The sequence below is a fragment of the Artemia sp. Qi Xiang Cuo genome, chromosome 12 (genome assembly GCF_049724085.1).
Source record: "Artemia sp. Qi Xiang Cuo chromosome 12, ASM4972408v1, whole genome shotgun sequence".
Lineage (NCBI taxonomy): Eukaryota > Metazoa > Arthropoda > Branchiopoda > Anostraca > Artemiidae > Artemia > Artemia sp. Qi Xiang Cuo.
In genome coordinates this window covers 24,141,123-24,159,187 of record NC_142805.1, presented here as the reverse complement: position 1 = coordinate 24,159,187, position 18,065 = coordinate 24,141,123, and positions in this window count along the sequence as shown.

The window sequence follows — 18,065 nt, the reverse complement described above, 5'->3', positions numbered from 1 at the left end:
CTGGGTTGGTGTTTGTAAGTCCAAGTATTTGTCTTTGTTGGTTTGTATATCTAAAGTGCCTATCTTTTCTCTGTTTGCATTTGTTTGCATTGGATTCTATTTGTTTGCATGTCTGGGTTGATGTTTGCAAGTCCAAGTATTTGTCTTTGTTGGTTTGTATATCTAAAGTGCCTGTCTTTCTCTGTTTGCATGTCTGATTCTATTTGTTTGCATGTCTGGGTTGGTGTTTGCAAGTCCAAGTATTTGTCTTTGTTGGTTTGTATATCTAAAGTGCCTGTCTGTCTCTATTTGTGTGTCTGAGTTTATTTGTTTGGATGTCTGGGTTGATGTTTGCAACTCCAAGTATTTGTCTTTGTTAGTTTGTATATCTAAAGTGCCTGTCTTTCTCTGTTTGCATGTCTGATTCTATTTGTTTACATGTCTGGGTTGGTGTTTGCAAGTCCAAGTATTTGTCTTTGTTGGTTTATATATCTAAAGTGCCTGTCTTTTTCTGTTTGCATGTCTGATTCTATTTGTTTATATGTCTGGGTTGATTTTGGCAATGCTATTAATTGGTCGTTTTTTGTTGGTTTATCAATATTGCCCGTCTATCTCTTGTTTTATATCTGATTATATTTGTTTGCATGTCTGGGTTGGGTTTAGCTATTAAATGTCTTTTTCGGGGATTGTGTGTATTTACATAAAACATGTCTTTCTCTGTTTGCATGTCTGATTCTATTTGTTTGCACGTCTGGGTTGTTGTTTGCAAGTCCAAGGATTTGTCTTTAGTGGTTTGTATATCTAAAGTGCATATCTTTAACTGTTTGCATGTCTGATTATATTTGTTTGCATGTCTGAGTGGGTGTTTGCATGTCCAAGTATGTGTCTTTGTTGGTTTGTATATAGAAAGTAACTATCTTTGTCTGTTTGCATCTGTGATTCTACTTGTTTGCATGTCTGGTTTGATGTTTGCAAGTCCAAGTATTTGTCTTTGTTGGTTTGTGTATCTAAAGTGCTTGTGTTTCTCTTTTTGCACGTCTGATTCTATTTGTTTGCATGTCTGGGTTGGTGTTTGCAAGTCCAAGTATTTGTCTTTGTTGGTTTGTATATCTAAAGTGCCTGTGTTTCTCTGTTTGCATGTCTGATTCTATTTGTTTTCATGTCTGGGTCGGTGTTTGCAATTCCAAGTATTTGTCTTTGTTGGTTTGTACATCTAAAGTGCCTATCTTTCTCCGTTTGCTTGTCTGATTCTATTTGTTTGCATATCTGGGTTGATGTTTGCAAGTCCAAGAATTTGTAGTTGTCTGTTTTTATATCTAAAGTGTATATGTTTCTCTGTGTGCATGTCTGATTCTATTTGTTTGCATGTCGGGGATGTTGTTTTCAATTCCAAGAATTTTTTTTTTTGTGTTTTTATATATATAGTGACTGTCTTTCTCTGTTTGCTTTTCTGATTCTATTTGTTTGCATGTCTGGGTTGGTGTTTGCAAGTCCAAGTATTTGTTGTGGTTGGTATGTATTTCTAAAGTGCCTGTCTTTCTCTGTTTGCATGTCTGATTCTATTTGTTTGCATGTCTGGGCTGGTGTTTGCAAGTCCAAAAATCTGTCTTTGTTGGTTTGTATATCTAAAGTGCCTATCTTTCTCTGTTTGCATGTCTGATTCTATTTGTTTGCATGTCTGGGTTGGTGTTTGCAAGTCCAACTATTTGTCTTTGTTGGTTTCTATATCTAAAGTGCCTGTCTTTCTCTGTTTGATTGTCTGATTCTATTTGTTTGCATGTCTGGGTTGGTGTTTGCAAGTCCAAGTATTTGTCTTTGTAAGTTTGTATATCTAAAGTGCCTGTATTTCTCTGTTTGCATGTCTGATTCTATTTGTTTGAATGTCTGGGTAGGTGTTTGCAAGTCCAAGTATTTGTCTTTGTTGGTTTGTATATCTACAGTGCCTGTCTTTCTCTGTTTGCATGTCTGATTCTATTTGTGTGCATGTCTGAGTTGGTGTTTGCAAGTCCAAGTATTTGTCTTTGTTGGTTTGTATATCTAAAGTGCCTGTCTTACTCTGTTTGCATGTCTGATTTTATTTGTTTGCATGTCTGGGCTGTTGTTTGAAAGTCCAAGTATCTGTCTTTGTTGGTTTGTATATCTAAAGTGCCTCTCTTTCTCTGTTTGCATGTCTGATTCTATTTGTTTACATGTCTGGGTTGGTGTTTGAAAGTCCAAGTATTTATCTTTGGTGGTTTGTATATCTAAAGTGCTTATCTTTCACTGTTTGCATGTCTGATTCTATTTGTTTGCATGTCTGGGTTGTTGTTTGCAAGTCCAAGTATTTGTCTTTGTTGGTTTGTATATCTAAAGTGCCTGTCTTTCTCTCTTTGCATGTCTGATTCTATTTGTTTGCATGTCTGGGTTGGTTTTTGCTAGCGCAAGTATTTTCTTTGTTGGTTTGTATATCAAAAGCTCCTGTCTTTCTCTGTTTGCATGTCTGATTCTGTTTGTTTGCATGTCTGGGTTGATGTTTGCAAATCCAAGAATTTGTCTTTATCGGTTTGTATATCTAAAGTATCTGCTTTTCTCAGTGTGCATGTCTGATTCTATTTGTTTACCTATCTGGGCTTTTTTTTGCAAGTCCAAGTAAGTGTTTCTGTTTCTTTATATATTTAAATTGAAAATCTTTCTCTGTTTTCAAATCTGACTCTATTTATTTGCATTTCCTGGTTGGTGTTTGTAAGTCCAAATATTTGTCTTTTGTTGGTTTGTATATATAAATTGAATTTATTTATATGTTTGCATGTCTGTTTATATTTGTTTTATTGTCTGGGTTGTTGTTTGCAAGTCCAATAATTTGTCGTTGTTGCTTTGTATGTCTAAAGTGCCTGTCTTTCTCTGTTTGCATGTCTGATTCTAATTGTTTGCATGGCTGGGTTGGTGTTTGCAAGTCCAAGTATTTGTCTTTATTGGTTTGTATATCTAGAGTACCTGTCTTTCTCTGTGCATGTCTGATTCTATTTGTTTGCATATCTGGGTTGGTGTTTGCAAGTCCAACTATTTGTCTTTGTGGGTTTCTATATCTAAAGTGACTGTCTTTCTCTGTTTATGTGTCTGATTCTATTTTTTTGAATGTCGGTGTTGGTGTTTGCTAGTCTTAGTATTGGTCGTTTTTGTTTTATATATCTAAATTACCTATGTTTCTATTTTTTCATGTCTAATTATATTTTTTGGCATTTAGTGGTTTGTTTATGAAATAACAATAATTAGACTTTGGTGTGTTGTTTATCTAAATTGCATTTCTTTATCTCTTTGAATTTATTATTCTATTTATTTGCATGTCTGGGTTGCTGTTTGCAAGTCCAAGTATTTGTCTTTGTTGGTTTGTATATCTAAAGTGCCTGTCTTTCTCTGTTTGCATGTCTGATTTTATATGTTTGAATGTCTTGGTAGGTGTTTGCAAGTCCAAGTATTTGTCTTTGTTGGTTTGTATATGTAAAGTGCATGTCATTCTCTGTTTGCATGTCTGATTCTATTTGTTTGCATGTCTGGGTTGGTGTTTGCAAGTCCAAGTATTTGTCTTTGTTTGTTTGTATATCTAAAGTGCCTATCTTTCTCTGTTTGCATGTCTGATTCTATTTGTTTGCATGACTGGGTTGGTGTTTGCAAGTTCAAGAATTTGTCTTTGTTGCTTTGTATATCTAAAGTGCCTGTCTTTCTCTGTTTGCATGTCTGAATCTATTTGTTTTCATGTCTGGGTTGTTTTTTGCAAGTCCAAGAATTTGTCTTTGTTGGTTTGTATATCTAAAGTGCATATCTTTCTCTGTTTGCTTGTCTGATTCTATTTGTTTGCATGTCTGGGTTGATGTTTGCAAGTCCAAGTATTTGTCTTTGTTGCTTAGTCTATCTAAAGTGCCTGTCTGTCTCTGTTTGCATGTCTGAATCTATTTGTTTGCATGTCGGGATTGGTGTTTGCAAGTCCAAGTATTTTTCTTTGTTGGTTTGTGTATCTAAAGTGCCTGTCTTTCTCTGTTTGCATGTCTGATTCTAGTTGTTTGCATGTCTGGGTTGGTGTTTGCAAGTCCAAGTATATGTCTTTGTTGGTTTGTGTATCTAAAGTGCCTGTCTTTCTCTGTTTGCATGTCTGATTCTATGTTTTTTCATGTCTGGGTTGTTGTTTGCAAGTCCAAGTTTTTGTCGTTGTTTGTTTGTTTATCTAAAGTGCTTATCCTTCTCGTTTGGAATGTCTGTTTCTTCTTGTTTGCAGGTGTTGGTTGGTGTTTACAAGTCAAAGAGTTTGTATTTGTTTGTTTGTACATCTAAATAAACAGTCTTTGTCTGCTTTAAAGTGAGATTGTTTTTGTTTTCCTGTCTGGGTTGATGTTTGCAAGTCTAAGAATCTGTCTTTGTTGCTTTGTATATCAAAAGTGCCTGTCTTTCTATGTTTACATGTCTGATTCTATTTGTTTGCATGTCTGTGTTGGAGTTTGCAAGTCCAAGTATTTGTTGTGGTTGGTTTGTATATCTAAAGTGCCTGTCTTTCTCTGTTTGCATGTCTGATTCTATTTGTTTACATGTCTGGGCTGGTGTTTGCAAGTCCAAGTATGTGTCTTTGTTGGTTTGTATATCTAAAGTGCCTATCTTTCTCTGTTTGCATGTCTGAATCTATTTGTTTGAATGTCTGGGTTGGTGTTTGCAAGTCCAACTATTTGTCTTTGTTGGTTTCTATATCTAAAGTGCCTGTCTTTCTCTGTTTGTGTGTCTGATTTTATTTGTTTGCATGTCTGGGTCGGTGTTTGCAAGTCCAAGTATTTGTCGTTGTTAGTTTGTATATCTAAAGTGCCTGTCTTTCTCTCTTTGCATGTCTGAATCTATTTGTTTGCATGTCTGGGTTGGTGTTTGCAAGTCCAAGTATTTGTCTTTGTTGGTTTGTATATCTAAAGTGCCTGTCTTTCTCTGTTTGCATGTCTGATTCTATTTGTTTGCATGTCTGAGTTGATGTTTGCAAGTCGATGTATTTGTCTTTGTTGGTTTGTATATCTAAAGTGCCTGTCTTTTTCTGTTTGCATGTCTGATTTTATTTGTTTGCATGTCTGGGTTGGTGTTTGCTAGTCCAAGTATTTGTCTTTGGTGTTTTGTATATCTAAAGTGCCTATCTTTCACTGTTTGAATGTTTGATTCTATTTGTTTGAATGTCTGGGTTGATGTTTGCAAGTGAAAGAATTTGTCTTTGTAGATTTGTATATCTAAAGTGCCTGTCTTTCTCTGGTTGTATGTCTGATTTTATTTGTTTGCCTGTCTGGGTTGGTGTTTGCAAGTCCAAGTATTTTTCTTTGTTGATTTGTATATCTAAAGTGACTGTCTTTCTCTGTTTGCATGTCTGATTCTATTTGTTTACATGTCTGGGTTGATGTTTGCAAGTCCAAGAATTTGTATTTTTCGATTTGTATATCTAAAGTGCCTGTCTTTCTCTGTTTGAATGTCTGATTCTATTTGTTTACATGTCTGGGCTGGTGTTTGCAAGTCCAAGTATTTGTCTTTGTTGTTTTGTATATCTAAAGTTACTTTCTTTCTCTGTTTGAATGTCTGATTCTATTTGTTTGAATGTCTGGGGTGTTGTTTGCAAGTCTAAGTATTTGTGTCTGTTGGTTTGTCCATCTAAAGTGCCTATCTTTCTCTGTTTGCATGTCTGATTCTTTTTGTTTGCATGTCTGGGTTGTTGTTTGCAAGTCCAAGTATTTGTGTTTGTTGGTTTGTATTTCTAAAGTGCCTATGTTTCTCTGTTTGCATGTCTGATTCTATTTGTTTGTATGTCTGGGTTGATGTTTGCAAGTCCAAGTATTTGTCTTTGTTGGTTTGTATATCTAAAGTGCCTGTTTTTCTCTGTTTGCATGTTTGAGTCTATTTGTTTGCATATCTGGGTTGGTTTTTGGAAGTCCAAGTATTTGTCTTTTTTGGTTTGTATATGTAAATTGCCCGTCTTTCTCTGTTTGCATGTATGATTCTATTTGTTTATATGTCTGGGCTGGTTTTTGCAAGTCCAAGTATTTGTCTTTGTTGGATTGTATATCTAAAGTGACTGTCTTTCTCTGTTTGCATGTCTGATTCTATTTAATTGCATGTCTGTGTTGGTGTTTGCAAGTCCAAGTATTTGTCTTTGTTGGTTTGTATATCTAAAGTGCCTGTCTTTCTCTTTTTGCATGTCTGATTTTATTTGTTTGAATGTCTAGGTTGGTGTTTTCAAGTCAAAGAATTTGTCTTTGTTGGTTTGAATATCTAAGGTGCTTGTCTTTCTCTGTTTGCATGTCTGAATCTATTTGTTTGCATGTCTGGGTTGGTGTTTGCAAGTCCAAGTATTTGTCATTGTTGGTTTGTATATCTTAAGTGCCTATATTTCTCTGTTTGCATGTCTGATTCTATTTGTTTGCATGCCTGGGTTGCTGTTTGCAAGTCCAATAATTTGTCTTTGTTGCTTTGTATATCTAAAGTGCCTGTCTTTCTCTGTTTGAATGTCTGAATCTATTTGTTTGCATGTCGGGGTTGGTGTTTGCAAGTCCAAGTATTTGTCTTTGTTGGTTTGTATATCTAAAGTGCCTGTCTTTCTCTAATTGCATGTCTGATTCTATTTGTTTGCATGTCTGGGTTGATGTTTGAAAGTCCAAAAATTTGTCTTTGTCGGTTTGTATATCTAAAGTGCCTGTCTTTCTCTGTTTGCATGTCTGATTCTATTTGTTTACATGTCTGGGTTGGTCTTTGCAAGTCCAAGTATATGTCTTTGTTGGTTTGTATATCTAAAGTGCCTGTCTTTCTCTGTTTGCATGTCTGATTCTATTTGTTTGCATGTCTGGATTGTTGTTTAAAAGTACAAGTATTTGTCTTTATTGGTTTGCATATCTATAGTGTCTCTCTTACTCAGTTTTCATTTCTGATTCTCTTTGTTTGCATTTCTGGGTTGGTGTTTGCAATTCCCAGTAGTTGTCCATGTTGGGTGGTATATTTTAAGTCCCTATCTTTCCCTGTTTGCAAGTCTGAATCTATTTGTTTGCATGTCTGGGTTGGTGTTTTGCAATTCCAAGTATTTGTGTTTGTTGGTTTTTATATCTAAAGTGCCCGCCTTTCTCTGTTTGCATGTCTGATTCTATTTGTTTGCATGTCTGGGTTGGTGTATGCAAGTCCAAGTATCTGTCTTTGTTGGTTTGTATATCTAAAGTGCCTATCTTTCTCTGTTTGCGTGTCTGATTCTATTTGTTTGCATGTCTGGTTTGGTGTTTGCATGTCCCAGTTTTTGTCGTTGTTGGTTTGTATATCTAAAGTGCCTGTCTTTCTCTGTTTGCATGTCTGATTCTATTCGTTTGCATGTCTGGGTTGGTGTTTGCAAGTCCAAGTATGTGTCTTTGTTGGTTTGTATATCTAAAGTTTCTCTCTTTCTCTGTGTGCATGTCTGATTCTATTTGATTGAATCTCTGGGCTGGTGTTTGCAAGTCCAAGTATTTTTCTCTGTTGTTTTGTATATCTAAAGTGCCTGTCTTTCTCTGTTTGTGTGTCTGATTCTATTTGTTTGCATGTCTGGGTTGGTGTTTGCAAGTCCAAGTTTTTGTCGTTGTTGGTTTGTTTATCTAAAGTGCATGTCTGTCTCTTTTTGCAAGTCTGATTCTATTTTGTTTCATGTCTGTGCTGGCTTTTTCTAGTAAAAGTGTTTGTTTTTGTTGTTTTGTACATCTAAAGTTTCTTTCTTTCTATGTTTGCCTATATGATTCTATTTCATTGCATATCAGGGTTGGTGTTTTCAAGTCAAAGTATTAGTCTTTGCTGGTTTGTATATCTAAAGTTCCTGTCTTTCTCTGTTTGCATGTCTGATTCTATTTTTTTGCATGTCTGAGTTGTTGTTTGCAAGTCCAAGTATTTGTCTTTGTTGGTTTTTATATCTAAAGTGACTGTTTATCTCTGTTTGCATGAATGATTCTATTTGTTTGCATGTCTGGGATGATGTTTGCAAGTCCAAGTATTTGTCTTTGTTGGTTTGTATATCTAAAGTGCCTGTCTTTCTCTGTTTACATGTCTGATTTTATATGTTTGCATGTCAGGGTTGGTGTTTGCAAGTCCCAGTATTTGTCTTTGTTGGTTTGTGTATCTAAAGTGCCTGTCTTTCTCTGTTTGAATGCCTTATTCTATATGTTTGCATGTCTGAGTTGGTGTTTGCAAGTCCAAGTATTTGTCTTTGTGGGTTTGTACATCTAAAGTGCCTGTCTTTCTCTGTTTGCATGTCTGATTTTATTTGTTTGAATGTCTGGGTTTGTGTTTGCAAGTCCAAGTATTTGTCTTTGTTGGTTTGTATATCTAAAGTGCCTGTCTTTCTCTGTTTGCATGTCTGATTCTATTTGTTTGCATGTCTGGGTTGATGTTTGCAAGTCCAAGAATTTATCTTTGTTGGTTTGTATATCTAAAGTGCATATCTTTCTCTGTTTGCATGTCTGATTCTATTTGTTTGCATGTCTGGGTTGGAGTTTGCAAGTCCAAGTATTTGTTGTGGTTGGTTTGTATTTCTAAAGTGCCTGTCTTTCTCTGTTTGCATGTCTGATTCTATTTGTTTACATGTCTGGGCTGGTGTTTGCAAGTCCAAGTATCTGTCTTTGTTGGTTTGTATATCTAAAGTGCCTATCTTTCTCTGTTTGCATGTCTGAATCTATTTGTTTGCATGTCTGGGTTGGTGTTTGCAAGTCAAACTATTTTTCTTTGTTGGTTTCTATATCTAAAGTGCCTGTCTTTCTCTGTTTGTTTGTCTGATTGTATTTGTTTGCATGTCTGGGTCAGTGTTTGCAAGTCCAAGTATTTGTCTTTGTTGGTTTGTATATCTAAAGTGCCTGTCTTTCTCTGTTTGCATGTCTGAATCTATTTGTTTGCATGTCTGGGTTGGTGTTTGCAAGTCTAAGTATTTGTCGTTGATGGTTTGTATATCTAAAGTGCCTTTCTTTCTCTGTTTGCATGTCTGATTCTATTTGTTTGCATGTCTGAGTTGGTGTTTGCAAGTCCAAGTATTTGTCTTTGTTGGTTTTTATATCTAAATTGCCTGTCTTTCTCTGTTTGCATGTCTGATTTTATTTGTTTGCATGTCTGGGTTGGTGTTTGCAGGTCCAAGTATTTTTCTTTGTTGGTTTGTATATCTAAAGTGCCTGTCTTTGTCTGTTTGCATGTCTGAGTCTATTTGTTTGCATGTCTGGGTTGGTGTTTGCTAGTCCAAGTATTTGTCTTTGGTGGTTTGTATATCTAAAGTGCCTATCTTTCACTGTTTGCATGTTTGATTCTATTTGTTTGCATGTCTGGGTTGATGTTTGCAAGTGAAAGAATTTGTCTTTGTTGCTTTGTATATCTAAAGTGCCTGTCTTTCTCTGTTTGTATGTCTGATTCTATTTGTTTGCATGTCTGGGTTGGTGTTTGCAACTCCAAGTATTTGTCTTTGTTGATTTGTATATCTAAAGTGCCTGTCTTTCTCTGTTTGCATGTCTGATTCTATTTTTTTGCATGTCTGGGTTGATGTTTGCAAGTCCAAGAATTTGTCTTTATAGATTTGTATATCTAAAGTGCCTGTATTTCTCTGTTTGCATGTCTGATTCTATTTGTTTCCATGTCTGGGTTGGTGTTTGCAAGTCCAAGTATTTGTCTTTCTTGGTTTGTATATCTAAAGTGCCTGTCTTTCTCTGTTTGAATGTCTGATTCTATTTGTTTGCATGTCTGGGTTGGTGTTTGCAAGTCCAAGTATTTGTCTATGTTGGTTTGTATATCTACAGTGCCTGTCTTTCTATGTTTGCAGGTCTGATTATATTTGTTTGCATGTCTGGGTGGGTGTTTGCAAGTCCAAGTATCTGTCGTTGTGGGTTTGTATATCTAAAGTGCATTTGTTTCTATGTTCGATTTTATGATTCTATTTGTTTGCATGTCTGTGTTGGTGTTTGCAAGTCAAAGTATCTTTCTTTGTTGCTTTGTATATCTATGATGCCTATCTCTCCCTGTGATTATTTCTGAACCATTGTGTGGGCTTATCCGTGCTTGTTGGAGCAAGTACACTCATTATCCTTGGTTTAGTTGTGTAACTAAAGTGCCTGTCTTCCCCTGGGAGAATGTCTGATTCTATTTGCTTGCAGGTAGGGGTTGGTGTTTGCTAACAAAGCTATATTTATCTGATGGTTTGTATATATAAATATCATATATGTATCTGTTTAAATTTCTGATTCGATTTGTTTGCATCTCTGGGTTGGTGTTTGCAAGTCCAACTATTTGTCTTTGTTGGTTTGTATATCTGAAGTGCCTGTCTTTCTTTGTTTAGCTGTCTGATTCTATTTGTTTTCATGTCTGGGTTGGTGTTTGCAAGTCCAAGTATTTGTCGTTGTTGGTTTGTATATCTAAATTGCCTGTCTTTCTCTGTTTGCATGTCTGATTCTATTTGTTTCCATGTCTGGGCTGGTTTTTGCAAGTCCAAGTATTTGTCTTTGTTGGATTGTATATCTAAAGTGACTGTCTTTCTCTGTTTTCATGTCTGATTCTATTTTATTGCATGTCTGGGTTGGTGTTTGCAAGTCCAAGTATTTGTCTTTGTTGGTTTGTATATCTAAAGTGCCTATCTTTCTCTGTTTGCATGTCTGATTATATTTGTTTGCATGTCTAGGTTGGTGTTTGCAAGTCCAAGTATTTGTCTTTGTTGGTTTGAATATCTAATGTGCGTGTCTTTCTCTGTTTGCATGTCTGATTCTATTTGTTTACATGCCTGGGTTGATATTTGAAAGTCCAACAATTTGTTGTGTTTGTTTATATATCTAAATTGCCTATATTTCTCTGTTTGCATGTCTGATTCTAATTTTTTTCATGTCTGTGTTGGTATTTGCAAGTCCAAGTATTTGTCTTTGTTGGTTTGTATATCTAAAGTGTCTGTCTTTCTCTGTTTGCATGTCTGATTCTATTTGTTTGCATGTCTGGGTTGGTGTTTGCAAGTCCAGGTATTTGTCTTTGTTGGTTTGTATATCTAAAGTGCCTGTCTTTATCTGTTTGCATGTCTGATTCTATTTGTTTGCATGTCTGGGTTGATGTTTTAAATTCAAAAAATTTGTCTTTGTAGGTTTGTATATCTAAAGTGCCTGTCTTTCTCTGTTTGCATGTCTGATTCTATTTGTTTACATTTCTGGGTTGGTATTTGCAAGTCCCAGTATATGTCTTTGTTGGTTTGTATATCTATAGTGCCTGTCTTTCTCTGTTTGCATGTCTGATTCTTTTTGTTTGCATGTCTGGGTTGGGGTTTAAAAGTCGAAGTATTTGTCTTTGTTGGTATGGATATCTTAACTGTCTTTCTTTCTCAGTTTGCATGTCTGATTCTATTTGTTTGCATGTCTGGGCTGGTGTTTGCAAGTCCAAGTATTTGTCTTTGTTGGTTTGTCTATCTAAAGTCCCTGTCTTTCCCTGTTTGCACGTCTGAATCTATTTGTTTGCATGTCTGGGTTGGTGTTTTGCAAGTCCAAGTATTTGTTATTGTTGGTTTGTATATCTAAAGTGCCTGTCTTTCTCTGTTTGCATGTCTGATTCTATTTGTTTGCATGTCTGGGTTGGTGTTTGCAAGTCCAAGTATTTGTCTTTGTTGGTTTGGATATCTAAAGTGCCTGTCTTTCTCTGTTTGCTTGTCTGATTCTATTTGTTTGCATGTCTGGTTTGGTGTTTGCATGTCCCAGTATTTGTCGTTGTTGGTTTGTATATCTAAAGTGCCTGTCTTTCTCTGTTTGCATGTCTGATTATATTTGTTTGCATGTCTGGGTTGGTGTTTGCAAGTCCAAGTATCTGTCTTTGTTGGTTTGTATATCTAAAGTTACTGTCTTTCTCTGTGTGCATGCCTGATTCTATTTGTTTACATGTCTGGGTTGGTGTTTGCATGTCCATATATTTGTCTTTCTTGTTTTTTATATTTACAGTGCCTTTCTTTCTCTGTTTGTGGGTCTGATTATATTTGTTTGCATGTCTGGGTTGATGTTTGCAAGTTCAATTAGTTGTCTTTGTTGGTTTGTATATCTAAAGTGCCTGTCTTTCTCTTTTTGCATGTCTGATTCTTTTTGTTTGCATGTCTGGGTTGGTGTTTGCAAGTCCAAGTATTTGTCTTTGTTGGTTTGTATATCTAAAGTGCCTGTCTTTCTCTGTTTGCATGTCTGATTCTATTTGTTTGCATGTCTGGGTTGGTGTTTTCAAGTCGAAGTATTTGTCTTTGTTGGTTTGTATATCTAAAGTTCCTGTCTTTCTCTGTTTGCATGTCTGATTCTATTTGTTTGCATGTCTGCGTTGTTGTTTGCAAGTCCAAGTATTTGTCTTTGTTGGTTTTTATATATAAAGTGACTGTCTTTCTCTGTTTGCATGAATGATTCTATTTGTTTGCATGTCTGGGTTGTTGTTTGCAAGTCCAAGTATTTGTCTTTGTTGGTTTGTATATCTAAAGTGCCTGTCTTTCTCTGTTTCCATGTCTGATTTTATATGTTTGTATGACTGGGTTGGTGTTTGCAAGTCCAAGTATTTGTCGTTGTTGGTTTGTATATCTAAAGTGCTTGTCTTTCTATGTCTGCATGTCAGATTCTATGTGTTTGCATGTTTGTGCTGGTGTTTGCAAGTCCAAGAATTTTTCTTTGTTGGTTTGTACATCTAAAGTGTATATCTTTATCTGTTAGTATGTCTGATTCTACTTGTTTGCATGTCTGGGTTGGTGTTTGCAAGTCCAAGTATTTGTATTTGTTGGTTTGTATATCTAAAATGCCAGTGTTTATATGTTAGAATGTCTGATTCTATTTGTTTTCATGTCTGGGTTGATGTTTGCAAGTCCAAGAATTTGTCTTTGTTGTTTTGTATATCTAAAGTGCCTATCTTTCTCTGTTTGCATGTCTGATTCTATTTGTTTGCATGTCTGGGTTGGAGTTTGCAAGTCCAAGTATTTGTTGTGGTTGGTTTGTATATCTAAAGTGCCTGTCTTTCTCTGTTTGCATGTCTGATTCTATTTGTTTACATGTCTGGGCTGGTGTTTGCAAGTCCAAGTATATGTCTTTGTTGGTTTGTATATCTAAAGTGCCTATCTTTCTCTGTTTGCATGTCTGAATCTATTTGTTTGCATGTCTGGGTTGGTGTTTGCAAGTCCAACTATTTGTCTTTGTTGGTTTCTATATCTAAAGTGCCTGTCTTTCTCTGTTTGTGTGTCTGATTTTATTTGTTTTCAAGTCTGGGTCGGTGTTTGCAAGTCCAAGTATTTGTCTTTGTTTGTTTGTATATCTAAAGTGACTGTCTTTCTCTCTTTGCATGTCTGAATCTATTTGTTTGAATGTCTGTGTTGGTGTTTGCAAGTCCAAGTATTTGTCTTTGTTAGTTTGTATATCTAAAGTGCCTATTTTTCTCTGTTTGCAAGTATAATTCTATTTGTTTGCATGTCTGAGTTGGTGTTTGCAAGTCCAAGTATTTGTCTTTGTTGGTTTTTATATCTAAATTGACTGTCTTTCTCTGTTGGCATGTCTGATTTTATTTGTTTGCATGTCTGGGTTGGTGTTTGCACGTCAAAGTATTTTTCTTTGTTGGTTTGTATATCTAAAGTGCCTGTCTTTTTCTGTTTGCATGTCTGATTCTATTTCTTTGAATGTCTGGGTTGGTGTTTGCTAGTCCAAGTATTTGTCTTTGGTGGTTTGTATATCTAAAGTGCCTATCTTTCACTGTTTACATGTTTGATTCTATTTGTTTGCATGTCTGGGTTGATGTTTGCAAGTGAAAGAATTTGTCTTTGTTGCTTTGTATATCTAAAGTGCCTGTCTTTCTCTGTTTGTATGTCTGATTCTATTTGTTTGCATGTCTGGGTTGGTGTTTGCAACTCCAAGTATTTGTCTTTGTTGCTTTGTATATCTAAAGTGCCTGTCTTTCTCTGTTTGCATGTCTGATTTTATTTGTTTGCATGTCTGGGTTGGTGTTTGCAAGTCCAAGTATTTGTGTTTGTTGGTTTGTATATCTAAAGTGCATGTCTTTCTCTGTTTGCATGTCTGATTCTATTTGTTTGCATGTCTGGGTTGTTGTTTGCAAGTCCAAGTATTTGTCTATGTTGGTTTGTATATCTAAAGTGCCTATCTTTCTCTGTTTGCATGTCTGATTCTATTTGTTTGCATGTCTGGGTTGGTGTTTGCAAGTTCAAGTATTTGTCTTTGTTGTTTTGTATATCTAAAGTGCATGTCTTTCTCTGTTTGCATGTCTGATCCTATTTGTTTGCATGTCTGGGTTGCTGTTTGCAAGTCCAAGAATTTGTCTTTGTTGGTTTGTATATCTAAAGTCTCTGTCTTTCTCTGTTTGCATGTCTGATTTTATTTGTTTGCATGTCTAGGTTGGTGTTTGCAAGTCCAAGTATTTGTCTTTGTTGGTTTGAATATCTAAGGTGCTTGTCTTTCTCTGTTTGCATGTCTGATTCTATTTGTTTGCATGTCTGGGTTGGTGTTTGCAAGTCCAAGAATTTGTCTTTGTTGCTTTGTATATCTAAAGTGCCTATCTTTCTCTGTGTGCATGTCTGATTCTATTTGTTTGCATGTCTGGGTTGATGTTTGCAAGTCCAAGTATTTGTCTTTGGTGGTTTGTATATCTAACGTGTCTGTCTTTCTCTGTTTGCATGTCTGATTCTATTTGTTTGCATGTCTGGGTTGTTGTTTGCAAGTCCAAGTATGTGTCTTTGTTGGTTTGAATATCTAAAGTGCCTGTCTTTCTATGTTTGAAGGTCTGATTCTATTTGTTTGCATGTCTGGGTTGATGTTTGCAAGTCCAAAAATTTGTCTTTGTCGGTTTGTATATCTAAAGTGCCTGTCTTTCTCTGTTTGAATGTCTGATTCTATTTGTTTACATGTCTGGGTTGGTATTTGCAAGTCCCAGTATATGTCTTTGTTGGTTTGTATATATAAAGTGCCTGTCTTTCTCTGTTTGCATGTCTGATTCTATTTGTTTGCATGTCTGGGTTGGTGTTTAAAAGTCCAATTATTTGTCTTTGTTGGTTTGCATATCTAAAGTGCCTGTCTTTCTCTGTTTGCATGTCTGATTCTATTTGTTTGCATGTCTGGGTTGGTGTTTGCAAGTCCAAGTATTTGTCTTTGTTGGTTTGTATATCTATAGTCCCTATCTTTCTCTTTTGGCACGTCTGAATCTATTTGTTTGCATGTCAGGGTTGGTTTTTTTCAAGTCCAAGTATTTGTCTTTGTTGGTTTGTATATCTGAAGTTCCCGTCTTTCTCTGTTTGCATGTCTGATTCTATTTGTTTGAATGTCTGGGTTGGTGTTTGCAAGTCGAAGTATATGTCTTTGTTGGTTTGTATATCTAAAGTGCATATCTTTCTCTGTTTGCGTGTCTGATTCTATTTGTTTGCATGTCTGGGTTGGTGTTTGCATGTCCCAGTATTTGTCGTTGTTGGTTTGTATATCTAAAGTGCCTGTCTTTCTCTGTTTGCATGTCTGATTCTATTTGTTTGCATGTCTGGGTTGGTGTTTGCAAGTCCAAGTATTTGTCTCTGTTGGTTTGTCTATCTTAAGTGCCTATCTTTCTCTGTTTGCATGTCTGATTCTATTTGTTTGCATGTCTGGGTTGGTGTTTGCAAGTTCAAGTATTTGTCTTTGTTGTTTTGTATATCTAAAGTGACTGTGTTTCTCTGTTTGCATGTCTGATCCTATTTGTTTGCATGTCTGGGTTGATGTTTGCAAGTCCAAGAATTTGTCTTTGTTGGTTTGTATATCTAAAGTCTCTGTCTTTCTCTGTTTGCATGTCTGATTGTATTTGTTTGCATGTCTAGGTTGGTGTTTCCAAGTCCAAGTATTTGTCTTTGTTGGTTTGAATATCTAAGGTGCTTGTCTTTCTCTGTTTGCATGTCTGATTCTATTTGTTTGCATGTCTGGGTTGGTGTTTGCAAGTCCAAGAATTTGTCTTTGTTGGTTTGTATATCTAAAGTGCCTATATTTCTCTGTTTGCATGTCTGATTCTATTTGTTTGCATATCTGGGTTGATGTTTGCAAGTCCAAGAATTTGTCTTTGTTGCTTTGTATATCTAAAGTGACTGTCTTTCTCTGTTTGCATGTCTGAATCTATTTGTTTGCATGTCGGGGTGGGTGTTTGCAAGTCCAAGTATTTGTCTTTGTTGGTTTGTATATCTAAAGTGACTGTCTTTCTCTGTTTGCAAGTCTGATTCTATTTGTTTGCATTTCTTGGTTAATGTTTTCAAGTCAAAGTATTTGTCGGTGTTGGTGTGTATATCTAAAGTTCACGTCGTTCTCTGTTTTCATGTCTTATTCTATTTGTTTGCAATTCTGGGTTGGTATTTTAAAGTCCAAGTCTTTGTCATTGTTTGTTTGTATATCTAAAGTGACTGTCTTTCTCTGTTTGCAGGTCTGATTCTATTAGTGTTAATGTCTGGGTTGGTGTTTAAAAGTACAATTATTTGTCTTTGTTGGTTTGCATATCTAAAGTGCCTGTCTTTCTCTGTTTGCATGTCTGATTCTATTTGTTTGCATGTCTGGGTTGGTGTTTGCAAGTCCAAGTATTTGTGTTTGTTGGTTTGTATATCTAAAGTTCCTTTCTTTCTCTTTTTGCAAGTCTGAATCTATTTGTTTGCATGTCTGGGTTGGTGTTTTGCAAGTCCAAGTATTTGTCTTTGTTGGTTTGTATATCTGAAGTGCCCGTCTTTCTCTGTTTGCATGTCTGAATCTATTTGTTTGCATGTCTTGGTTGGTGTTTGCAAGTCCAAGTATATGTCTTTGTTGGTTTGTATATCTAAAATGACTATCTTTCTCTGTTTGCGTGTCTGATTCTATTTGTTTGCATGTCTGGGTTGGTGTTTGTATGTCCCAGTATGTGTCTTTGTTGGTTTGTATATCTTAAGTGCCTGTCTTTCTCTGTTTGCATGTCTGATTCTATTAGTTTGCATGTCTGGGTTGGTGTTTGCAAGTAAAAGTATATGTCTTTGTTGGTTTGTATATCTAAAGTTTCTATCTTTCTCTTTTTGCATGTCTGATTCTATTTGTTTGAATGTTGGGTTGGTGTTTGCATGTCAAAGTATTTTTCTCTGTTGTTTTTTATATATAAAGTGCCTGTCATTCTCTGTTTGTGTGTCTGATTCTATTTGTTTGCATGTCTGGGTTGGTGTTTGCAAGTTCAAGTATTTGTCGTTGTTGGTTTGTATATCTAAAGTGCCTGTCTTTCTCTTTTTGTTTGTCTGATTCTTTTTGTTTGCATGTCTGGGTTGGTGTTTGCAAGTCCAAGTATTTGTCTTAGTTGGTTTGTATATATAAAGTGCCTGTCTTTCTCTGTTTGCATGTCTGTTTCTATTTGTTTGCATGTCTGGGTTGGTGTTTGCAAGTCGAAGTATTTGTCTTTGTTGGTTTGTATATTTAAAGTGAATGTCTTTCTCTGTTTGCATTTCTGATTCTATTTGTTTGCATGTCTGGGTTGTTGTTTGCAAGTCCAAGTAATTGTCGTTGTTGGTTTGTATATCTAAAGTGACTGTCTTTCTCTGTTTGCATGACTGATTCTATTTGTTTGCATGTCTGTGCTGATGTTTGCAAGTCCAAGTATTTGTCTTTGTTGGTTTGCAAATCTAAAGTGCCTGTCTTTCTCTGTTTCCATGTCTGATTTTATATGTTTGCATGTCTAGGTTGGTGTTTGCAAGTCCAAGTATTTGTCTTTGTTGGTTTGTGTATCTAAAGTGCCTGTCTTTCTCTGTTTGCATGTCTGATTCTATTTGTTTGCATGTCCGGGTTGGTGTTTGCAAGTCCAAGTATTTGTCTTTGGTGGTTTGTATATCTAAAGTGACTGTCTTTATCTGTTTGCATTTCTGATTATATTTGTTTGCATTTCTGGGTTGGTGTTTGCAAGTCCAAGAATTTGTCTTTGTGGGTTTGTATATCTAAAATGCCTTTGTTTCTCTGTTTGCATGTCTGATTCTATTTGTTTGAATGTCTGGGTTGATGTTTGCAAGTCCAAGTATTTGTCTTTGTTGGTTTGTATATCTAAAGTGCCTATCTTTCTCTGTTTGCATGTCTGATTCTATTTGTTTGCATGTCTGGGTTGGAGTTTGCAAGTCCAAGTATTTG